Raw genomic sequence first — 11910 nt, forward strand, 5'->3', positions numbered from 1 at the left:
ATGCAATAACACCTCTAGTATTCCTCAACCAGCTGCGCGCTCTCTCTCTCTTTAATGGCAGCTCCCTGGGATGCTCAGAAATGCTGCTCATCTTCTGGTGATAATGAAACAAGATTTAACAGCAACCTGCCAGTCTACTATTGCTAAAGGGCTAACATGGTGGTGGGATGTCTATCCATGCATGCACTGGTGGTAAACTGCAAATGCAAACTATATTGACGTGTTCTCTATAGTCCTGTATTCTGTTCTCAGCAAATGCGTTGCTGATTTTGTTTCATTACCTTCAATCAGTTCTACTGATGACACCACTGTCCAATGTAATAGCATTTCAATATTGATTTTCCAGACAGTCCTAAATAATGCTGTCATATTAATAACCTCCAAGGCATTCAAGGGGTCAGGCTTCATGTATCTTCCTTAAGGTAACACAATTGCAATGATCACCGTTATTTAGAGGTCTCCAGGTCAACAACATCTTATTTAACCCGACAGGTTATTACATAAACTGCTTTAGCCTAGGAGGGGAAAACATCAATACATTTGTTTAGTTTAATGAAACAACATGTTGGTTTAAAAAAAAGAAAAAAAGATTGATAGAGTAATCTGGCAATCTGTTGTTATATTCACTGTACAGCAATAGAGAATCATGTGATGGATGCACCCACCCCAATACCCTTCTCACGTTCAATTTCATTTTACTTTTGATTCACTCTCAACAGGTTGTATTGATTGTAGACATTTGTGAGAGTGGCTTGGAAGCAACCATGAGATAGAAGCTACCCTGCTCTTACAGGTAGAAGAAGGGGGGGGGGGAAGTAAATGAGATTTTTATATTTTTTTAATTAATTCTATTAAAATATGTGTATCTTGCCTTTTGCACCAAAGGTATTTAATTCAAGGCAACCAAGGACCCAATCCTATCCCCTGCCAAATAAAAGCATACATCCACGCCAATGAGGGGCACACAGTAGGGGAGGGCACTCAGATGGCCAGCATATATGTTATTTACCTCTCAGTAAGCCACTTTATCACCGATGGGTCTCCTCAGATGTATGCCAAATATTTTGCTGGCATAAGACCAAGTGGAGGCAGGAGGCGTGTCAGGGATAGGATCCTGCACAAGCTGTCGCCACCAATATCCACCTCCCAAACTGCCCCTGCTCTCTCCCTTCCCTGCTCAACCTCCCACAAACTGTTCATGATCTTCCCTGCCACTACCTTATCTACTCTAGGAAGGGCTGGGTCTGTTGGTGGTGGTTGAGTACAGCTGATGGCCATTTAAGGTGCCACTGCAGCCTTTACTATGGCAGATTTGCTGTTGTAAAGGCCCCATATATATCCAATATATGGGCCAAGCACATTTTATGATATGTATATAAATACAATTGCATTGTTGGGTTGGAACTTGCGGGAGTATCCTGCGTCTCCCACAAGTTCCAACCCAGCAATACAATATGTCAACAGACACACCATCGTAGATGAAGTATTGTATTTTCCGTGGAACAAAATATTGCATTTTTGAGTTATCAGAAAATGTGAAATCTGCACAAAAGAAGCACAGTCTCTGGGGGAAATGTGTGGGCTGAATAGAGCCAATGACAAACAAATATGGCCTACAAATAAGCATGAGTCTTCAGAAATGTATCAAAATGTAAGTTTTCTTTCATCCTTAATACTTGATAATTATCAGCATTAAAAAAAGTGTAGCATCAGCTGCTTTAATTATTTTCACACCCACAAGGAAACTTAACAGTAGATTAATTGGAAAGATTTAATAAAACTTGCAAACATCAGCTTTGAAGGTACGTCAGCCTTTTCTCAAATGCGTGCGGTGTGGCTGCTCAATAGGAAAGAGCACAGGATTTCTTGAACAATGCAAACAACTATCATGTCACTACCGGCCATTGCCACAGGAGACCAGTTGTGCGTTTGAGGGCACAACTAGAAGTTACATTCAGCTCAATAGGGAGTTGCCATTTTTGGCAACACTTCAAGTCCTTCCCCTTTCCCATGAGGGTTTGGGCATACGGACATAAGGGCCCAATCCTATCCAGCATCTGTGGAGCTCAGCCACTGGTGCAAAGGCAAGGCGGCTGCACGCTGGTGGCACCATGCAGACTGGGTGTCAACATAGTCATGGCTGCAGTACAAGAGAATCAGAGTGGGTATTGGGTCAGGCCAGAGCTAGGGTGGGTTTGGATAACAGTGACTGTGATGTCCTCTAGATCCAGTGCTCCCGTTCTATGCCCCTTCACCTAGTAGGTCTATGCCAGCTGTGAGTAGGCCCTTAGGTGACCATAGAGTGGCAGAGGAGATAAGTAAAATATTTATTTACTTACCTCTCCTGGATGGTTTCGTCCCCAGCTGGTCAGTGTGCTGGCCAAAATGGTCAGCAACCTTCAGTCTCGAAAGACTATGGTATAAGCCTACAGCACCGGATATTCCCAGGCGGTCTCCCATCCAAGTACTAACCAGGCCTGACCCTGCTTAGCTTTCAAGATCAGATGAGATTGGGCATGTGCAGGGTAACAGTTGTGCTGGCCAACTCTGGAAAGAATTGGGCTGTAAGTCACAGCGTTATCACATTATACATTTCCTTGCCATTAATAGTGAATTATTGGAGCAGGACAAAGATCTTTGCACTGTGGCATGATTATGGGACTGTAGCTCAATGGAAGAGCACATACTTTGCTTGGAAAATATCCCAGTATCTCCAGGTAGAGTTGGAAAGAGTCAAACATCTGTTGGAAGCCATTAGAGGCCCTCTGCTGCTGCTCTGTGTAGATAGTGCTGAGCTAGATAGACCAATAGTCTGACCAGGCAGCTTTCTCTGCTACTTTCTTGACAGAGGTAAGTGTACTCAGATGTTCCATGGAGAAGAGATGGGGGAAAGCCAACACAGTACTGCCATTTCAGAGTGCCTAATTTTAATGTTTTAATTCCTCCCCGATACTCTCCAAGCAATGCAGAATTTCCACATGAGGAGCCAATATGCCCACTGCAGGGACTGAGGGCCCAATCCTTTCCAGCACCGATGCAGTTGCAACGCAGCCCTGAGGTAAGGGAACAAATCTTCCTTTACTTTGAGGAGGCTTCCATGATGCCCACCACCACCACATAATGCAGCGCGTCCCCTTTGGCACGGATGCATTAGCGCTAGGAAGTTGGGCTCGGCCCTTAGTTACCAGTTTCTCAGTTAACCAGTTTCAAACTAAGGACTGGGCCCTTAGTTACCAGCTTCAGCCTCCATGCATTTAAAGGTTGCCCATTCTATGTGTGCACTGTTGCCATGCTGTAGAACTGTAGCCGAGCAGGATGCTGCCCTGCCCTAACACTGGTTGGTTGGCAACCTTCAGTCTCGAAAGACTATGGTATAACTCTACAGCACCTGGTATTCCCAGGCGGTCTCCCATCCAAGTACTAACCAGGCCTGACCCTGCTTAGCTTCCAAGATCAGATGACTGTCGGGGTTCTCCTCCTCCCCCGAGGCCCCAGCTTACCCAGGGAGGAGGCTTCTGGACCAGAGCAGAGGCAGCTGCCTTCCCAGCCCTCTCAGGAACAACCCTGGCAAATCCAGGTGAGAGGAGGTGGGAGGGAAACAGAGAGAGGAAGGGGAGGAGTGCTGGTCATCCCAGGGAAGGGCAGGCCCAGAGACAGGCCCTTTTTGTACCATCCCTGTGAGGGAAGGGGAGGGGCCAAAGGGGAGGGGTCTGCCTTACTTAAACCTGGAGGCCAGGGATGACAAGGCAGTTGGGAGTTGGAAGAGCAGGCAGGAGGATCTGCTGCTAGCAGCCCCTGCTCCTGACTAATGAGTGCTGCCAACCCAAAGAAGGTGAACCGGGTGACGCAACCCCCCCTTCTTGTGGGGAACGAGTCTGAGGCCTCCACAAGGGGTCCCCCTCGGAAAAGCCGGGCGGGCCCTCCCCTCCCCCACAGGGAGGCCTCACAATGACATAATCATGTTGAAAGGTGACCAAGTGAGGACTTCCATCTCATCAAGACACAAGGCCTGTACAATGCCAATCCTGTCCAATTTTCCAGTGCCGGTGCAGCCGTGCCAATGGGACATGTGCTGCATCCTTTGGCGAGGAGGCAGTCACAGAGGCCTCCTCAAGGTAAGGGAACACTTGTTCCCTTATCTCAGGGCTGCATTGCGACTGCACTGCTGCTGAAAAGTTGGATAGGATTGGGCCCTTAAAAGCTGAATTTCTCAATGTGACTTATATCAAGCTAGAGACCATTGGCCCTCTAGCTCAGTACTGTCTACATTGATGCGCAGAGCTTCAGATTGTTTCAGAGTTTCAGCCTTACCAAACAGAGGTGACCAGGCTAGTTAGACCGGCCTTGAGGACAAAATAAGTAGGAAGCTATTGTGCACATAAACCAATTTCCCCCTTAAAATATTCTGTTTGTTATAGAAAAAAAATACAAATATTCTATTTGTTATGGACTGTAAACTATCAACAGAATTCCCCCTTGAAAAGCAAGCTGTAGGAGTCTTAACGAAGAACATATTTGCATTTTTTTGGTTTTGTTTATGTAAATTTCCACCTGGAAGATAAACACTTGTTGATCTCCATGCTAAAGAAGGAGCACCATTTTGGCAGCTGTACAACCCAGATCTGTAATTGTCCTCTTAATAAATATTTGACTGTTGGGTACACATTTCTGGAAAATAGGTTTTGTGCCAGCCAAACACAGTAGCCTGCCTGTTCCCAGTAAATTAATGGGCTCAGCCTTGTCCTTTTGATGTTATACATTTCCACCTACTGCTGGGCATTGCCAACTGAAGTTCCAAACTTGTTTGCCTTTCTTCCAGCCTCTGAAAGCTTAGATTATTCACAGTACCTGTCACGCTGTTTTTCCTCCCCCTCTTCCACCTACAGTATCTGTATTTCTAGTCTATGAGTAACATTTAAACAGTCTGACTTTCTCACAAGTTGGTATGTCGAGTGTGAATCAATCTGCATGGTACTTAATGTTCAGAATGGTGAACTTGCTTGCCTGGAGGCAAGTAAGTTCTCGGCCTGAACTGGGCAGATGAAGAGTAGGCTGATCCATGCCTGAATGATGAGGTAGGCAGCCCAATAAGCTAGGGCACAGTCAGAAATTTTACTGGTCCCCGATTCCTCCTGAACTGGTAGCTGTGGAAGGTTTCTGAAACAAGTCTATCCTCTGCAAATGTCATCATTGTCCAATTCTCCTCCTGGATGAAAGACTAATGGCCCAAACCTATTGAGCAGTTACACATTTTCGGGAAGTTGCAAACATGACACTTTGGAGCTTGTGGGCTGGTTGCTGCCGGAAGCAGCAAGCAATCAGCTCCGTGCAGCAACAAGCACTGGTCAGGTCATCCCTTGCCCCAGGTAGAACCAGGGAGGTGGTAGAATTTGGAAGGGAGTGGTAGGGGATGGGGAGACAACAGGGCAGAAGGGAGAGCTTGGGAAGGGGACAGGTTCGGCGACTGTGGCTTCTGCCGAATCATCACCTTGCCGAATCATCGTTAAGTGTTCCTGGGCCCAATCTGCTTTCATGGAGCCACTTGAACTTTCACCTCCTATATAACTGATGCAAGTCCAAACAGACCCACTGAGCCAGCATGGGGCAAGGGAACAAATTGTTCCTTTTCCCAGGGAGATCACTGGAGGTCATGGCGCTGTTGCTGATCAAGAGGGGAGTTAGGTGAAATTGGGCTACTCCACTTTCTAAGACTGAGCCATAGGATAAATTGCAGTGCAGTATGAGAGAGACAGATAGGAATGAAACTCTGACTATATTCCCTAAATAAACCCACAGATCTTTCTCGTTCTGCCCAGTTGACGGCACGTCACCATTTTGTTTTCCCGTCTCACATATGGTGAAAATGCCACACTGTAGCCACATTCTGAATTAACTACTGAGTACACGGATTCTTGTTCAACTGTTTCCTGATAACTGGAATAAGAGGCACCTTTTAATGACTTAGTAGGGCAGAACAACTACCCCATTAGCCTCAGGAGAGTGTGTTTTCAGTGGGTGTTTTCTGTTTGCATTTTTTCTTAGATTGTGAATCATCCAGGCCAAGAAGCCAGAAAACTGTGAGCTTTTTGTTGAAAAGTGTTATATTTTATATCACTTATTATAGGTTTATAAATAGGTTTTATTATCAGTAAGTCTGGAAATGTTTTGAGAAATTATTCAAGTAACATTTATGTCATTTTAAGCAGTTAAAATTTCAAATTGTTCTTATTCCATCAAGTCTTCAGGCGTTTTTCAAAAAACGTGCTAGGTCAGGAATAATAATAATATATAGCATTTGAACCACACTTTCTGAGCGTGTCAAGGCTGCCACATATGTTTTCTTGATTCAACCCTTCCTCAACCTCGTAAGGTGAATGAAAGTTATCTCCATATTACATCTGGACAGCTGAGACTGTCAGTGAGTACATGCCGTGACTTGGCTTAGAAGCTACTTCGTAAGGATGAGTGTCCCACATGATTTGGTTTATGTGATAATTCTACTTAGTTCAGTGTCTTGGTTTCATTTATAGACATCTGCTTCAGTGGTTGGGAGCTCTGGTTCAATTAGGAGACTTTTTAGCAGAGAGACATCTCAGGAGAGTTACCCGCAGATTTTATTAACGGCCTCTGCTTTGGGCTCTGATTTTTCCACTCAGCGGTAAACAGGAGAGGAAATTTATTATATTAGATGCAAAGGCCATGCCCTGTAAGATGCACTCAACCACTTTAGCAACAGAAAGGTTGGAACAAACTGAGATGCAAGCAGATGAGAAGCCAGGGACAAAGAACAGTAAACATGTTTGGAGCTTAAGGGCGGAGAGAGCTAACAGGAGACACAAAGAGGAAATATGTAGGGCCAGTTCATATAATTGCCTCCTAAGCCTGGACAATTATCCAGCCAGCCATTTTGCTAATAGAGCACACTGAATAGAACCCCAAGGGGGTTATTGGGGCCATGTTATTATACTAGTTGCATTGTTTTGATTATACATTAAATGTATATCCTGCCTTTCTGCAATAGAATGCAAGGCAATGCATCCCAGGTGGTCCCTCCCACCCAGGCAGTGATCAGATCCAGACCTGTTTAACTTAAGTAAATGAGCCTAAAGGAAAATGAGATCAGCATCCTTAACTACTTCAAACCCTCATTGAGTTTCATAGCACAAATGGACTTAAAGTTTAGTTTAAAAATTAAAAAAAATGTGCTTGTGGTTTGCATATGGATTTCCCACCCTGGTCCACTTTGGCAAGGAGGCTGGAGTCAGGACCCATCCATTAAGGAAACAGTGCAGATTCAGGGTGCCCTTCGCTCCAAGTCTGCTACTGCCTCTCTCCAGCCCACGGTGGACAGAGTCACACTGTTTTACTTCCTGTTTGCTAAAAGTGAGCAGGACACAGATAATCCACTTCCGTGTCTGGACCCACTCTCTTTGCTCCTTCCTTTGTGTCTTTCCCTTAAATGTAAAGGGGGACCACATGAGGAAGGAATGCGGTGAGTGGGTAGAGAAGCAGTTCACCATGTTGGAAAAACTACACGAGCAGTAGTGAGCAGCTTCACTGACCTCACTCACTCCTTGCATGGTCCAGTTTAAAGGAATTATCGAGGGGTCCAGTTTAAAGGAATGACCTGGCTCTTTCCTTGCTGTCCCTTTAAATGAAACAGAAGCCATGGCGCATGGCCTTCACTTCCTGTTTTGTCCAAAACCATCACCCAGAAAGGAACGCCAGTTAAGTTGCTGCCTTTTTGGTTGTGTGTGGTGGTCCCCGGCTTCAGCTCTCCAGGTGTAGGCAAGCGGCAGACACTGGGGGTGCCTTGCTTCCCCCCAAGAGTGAGTGTGGTTCTCCCTTAAGAAAGGGGCTAGGTTATGACTGATTTTGCACCAGGAGAGTGGGACACAAAGTCATAATTTCTGTGCTTGGTGCCTTTCCTTCAACCTCAGAGAGAAGGAGACGTGTATGTTGCTTTCTTGAAAAAATCTGCTTGCTTACTTCCTCTACCTCACTCCTCTTCCTTGTCTTGGTTTGTTTTCCTTTCCCCTCTCCAGAATCCTTTTCTTTTTCCTGTTTCTTCCCTCTCCCCAGTTTTACCCATCCAAGATCATTTTGTTATGATCTACTACAGTGTTTCTCAAACTGTGGCTTGGGACCCACTAGTTGAGTCGCGAGCCAATTTCGGGTGGGTCCCCATTCATTTCAATATTTTATTTTTAATATATTAGACTTGATGCTGTCATGGTATGTGACTGCATTTGGGGAAATGTGACAGATCTGTACTTTGAACAGGCTACTATGTATTGTTGTTGTGTTGGCAACCTTCAGTCTCGAGAGACTATGGTATCGCGCTCTGAAAGGTGGTTTTCGAACATCGTCTAGTGTGGCTGAAAAGGCCAATTCGGGAGTGACAATCCCTTCCACACCGGGAGCAAGTGCAGTCTGTCCCTGGTCTGTCTTCCTGGCTATGGGCCTTCCTTCTTTGCCTCGAGGCAAATCGAGGAAGATCCGGTGAAGAGGTAGATGTGGTGTCAGCAGTGGCCCCTTTAAGGGTAAGGCCTGGGCATCAGCAGAGTGTGCTGCACAGCTGCAGCCACTTGAAGGCAATAGGGCCCTCAGGGATATAAGGAGCACCTGAGGCAGGAAGGGCTCCACTTATTTATGTGAGTCAGCCTTTTCCTACATGAAGATCATTGATTCACTTCAGTGCAAGTCATCAAAGTAAACTCAAGTAATTACAAAAAATATTTATAGTTAATTATGTTGTGTTGTGCAATATTGGCTCATGCGGTTATGCAAGGTACACCAACATACATTGTACACATAAATGTTATATGTTATGATGGTGCAAACATTGTAAAAAAAACTCTGGTAGATCTCTGGGCCTTGCTGGGTTTCAAAGTAGTTCTCGAGCCAAAAAAGTGTGAGCACCCCTGGTATAGACACTGTGTCCTCTGTTGGATCTGGTCACCTTGCTCTTTTGTCATACTCACCTCTGACACCTCTTTTGTCATACTCACCTCTGTGTGATCAGTCGGGATTGCGCTGGTTAGTTCCATTCCTGATGTGTGTGTGGCCTCTGGACCCCAGCTCTGCCTCCATACAGTGGGTGGAATATAAGCATGGATACTATGTGTGTATCTTCACACACATGGGTTTCCTAACCTGCAGACTGGCAGTACATGGGTAGGGTTCATTCCTAGCTTCCACTCAGTGAGCTCAATCTTACCCAACTTTCTAGTGCCAATGCAGCCATGCCAACAGGGCATGCACTGCATCCTGTGGGGTATGTGTGTGTGTGAGAGTCGCCAAGGTCTCTTCAAGATAAAAAAAAATTTGTAAGTTTGTTCCATTACCTTGGGAGAGCACTGCAGCTGCATAAGTGCTGGAAGGCTGAATAGGATTGGACCCAATGTGTGAGAACAGAATGTGGAAGTAGTAATCACATGCTGATGGGCAGTGGGGACTGGCCAGTACAAATCTGCTCCCCTTCACACATTGCTGGAACTCATGAACAAGAGAATGAGAAGTGGGGTGTTGGACATTTATTTTCCTCACACTCACATGCATTTTGGACAAAATGAAATATTCCGTCATTTGAGAGACTGATGATTCTCTCTCGCGCGTGCACGCGCACACACACACACAGAGGGAGAGAGAGAGAGAGAGGAGTAAACCTTCCACTTACCTACTACTTTCTTCCCCACCCCAGCACTTTTCCCCTACCTAGTGTTTAGCAATGTACAGTGTTACCTTAATGCTGATTCATTACAGCTCTCTTTGTACTAGCACAGTGGGTTCTAGAACAGTTCTAGAACCCACAGGTGGGTTGTGACCTGATTTGTGGTGGGTTGCCAAAGGGTGATGGAAAGATCAGATAACTAATTGCCTCCAGTCCTGAAGCTATTCAAAAACCAGATACTGTAGCTGCTAATTACCCCAACAAAGAGCTCAGCTCCTGCAGTTTGCAAGCCCGTGTAAATATAGGGAGTTAAATGTTTCAGGTTCTTTTTTCTGGTTATTCTTATTTCTAAATAAATAAAATATTACAGTATTTCTTTTTAGATCTCCTTTTTAAAAAGTCTGGTAAACCTAGGTGGGTCCTGATAGAGTGCCGTTTAAAAAAGTGCTAAACAATTTGGGAGCCACTGTCCTAGAATGATTGACTGCTATTCCAGCCAATGGGAGAAGTGCATGCTGGGCTACTCAGCTCTTGTTTCCTGCCTCACAAATTAACAATGTGTTCTATAGCACTGTCTTGTACAGTGCTTAACTCTCTGGAATGGATTCTCTGCATCAGGAGAGGTGTTGCCGTACTTGATAGGGGGAAAAGCACCCATGTCATGAAATTGGATGACCCAAGGCAAAATCAGCTGCTTTTATGGAGTCATCAACACCTGGGAGTTTTATTTATGAATCAGGAACTTACGAATCCCGCCACAGTCAAGGCTCATGAATTGAACTTTGGACACTGCAGGGAATTGTATGCAAGAGTCACTGGTTCTGCTGTCATTCCCAACTTTTATCCATGTCCATAACAGCCCTGAAGTGGATGCCGCCTGTGAGAGAACTAATGGAACGTGCAAACCAGGTGCATTATTTTTGCTGTTTTAACTGCCATTGGCATTTTTATAGCTTTGAACTACATAACAATGACTTTTCATGGAGAATTTTCTCTTTAATAAGCTGATTAATTCTGGGAATGAAAACTATCAAGTGCTTTCTCTCAGCAAGACAGGTTGTGGGTGCCATGAAAGAGAAATACTACAAGGGGCAGTCAGAGGCATACAGTATATATCTCTGAGATAGCATCTGGAAGAGAAGGATTGCAGCTCAAATATGCAGCGCATTGGGTTGATGCTCAGAACTGTTCCTGAGCATATATAGGGCATAGCTAGACATGCTGTGGGAGCAGGTAGACCTGGACTCCAAAGACTATTCTAGCTGTTGCCACCTGTCTCGTCCCCCCCGGTTCTGTTTCACCTGCTTCCCCTTTGGGAAGGGACCCAAAAGAAACTTTGTACACCCTGATAAAACTCCTCATGGAAATGTGTACCCCAGGCTTCACAAATCCTTTCTTTCAATAATCATCTTTCAGGCAGAAAGCAGACTTGACTATAGTTTGCTGTGGATCTTAACTCCATTTACCTCTATTCCCATAGCTTTGTGGGATTAATAGCCCCATGGGCAAAGATAGGAAGAGTTACACATCTTCCAAGTAAAGCAAGTCCTCTCCTGCTTGCTTTCCTCTCTGCATCAGTGGTAAGTTAGTTCTTATGACAACTGCTTTTGTGCCTGGGCAGAGATGTTGAATGGAACAGAACATGCCAGATGAGACAATCTTTTCTCTTTTGAGTGATCCATTGTACTGGAGAAGTTAGTGTTCTGTGATGGAAAGGTAGGAACAATCTAATAAGACAACAAGCAGTGTAAAAAATAATCACTTTTTATTAAGATTTAATACAGGAGTTTCCATTTTAAACCAGAGTACGTTTGTCTATTTTTATCCAACAGCGCTGTTGCTAACTTTGATAGAAGGCCAACTTGAGACTGTGTGTTGTGACAACTGTTGTCCTTGCAGGAATAAAGTCTCTGGAGGTATACACTGTTGAAAGTGTCTGTTCAAATATGCGTTGAACCAATTCCTGATCAAATGGGAATTACTGGATTTCTATAATCCCTCCATGCTTTTCTTCAATCGAATCAGAGGAGTCAATGAAACTATATGGATGCTGGTCACATAGACCTGCTGTAAATTTTTCCTCTCTCATCTGCTGTGCATGGACAAAGCTTTGCAAGAAAGAAGTTAGGATGGAAGCAGCCAGAGATTGCTCAGACTGCCATCCTTGATGTCTTCCAGCTGGAGCAATGGTAGTCACCCTATAAGAATATTGTATTGCAGGCAAGGGGAAGTTGGGC

At 44.8% G+C, this 11910-nt stretch overlaps 1 pseudogene; it reads right to left on the reverse strand.

The window, feature by feature from the left end:
* Positions 1-2423: 2423 nt before the first annotated feature.
* Positions 2424-2542, reverse strand: LOC136647145 (5S ribosomal RNA; annotated as a pseudogene).
* Positions 2543-11910: the final 9368 nt, after the last annotated feature.

Source organism: Tiliqua scincoides, chromosome 3 (assembly GCF_035046505.1).
Source record: "Tiliqua scincoides isolate rTilSci1 chromosome 3, rTilSci1.hap2, whole genome shotgun sequence".
Taxonomy (NCBI): domain Eukaryota; kingdom Metazoa; phylum Chordata; class Lepidosauria; order Squamata; family Scincidae; genus Tiliqua; species Tiliqua scincoides.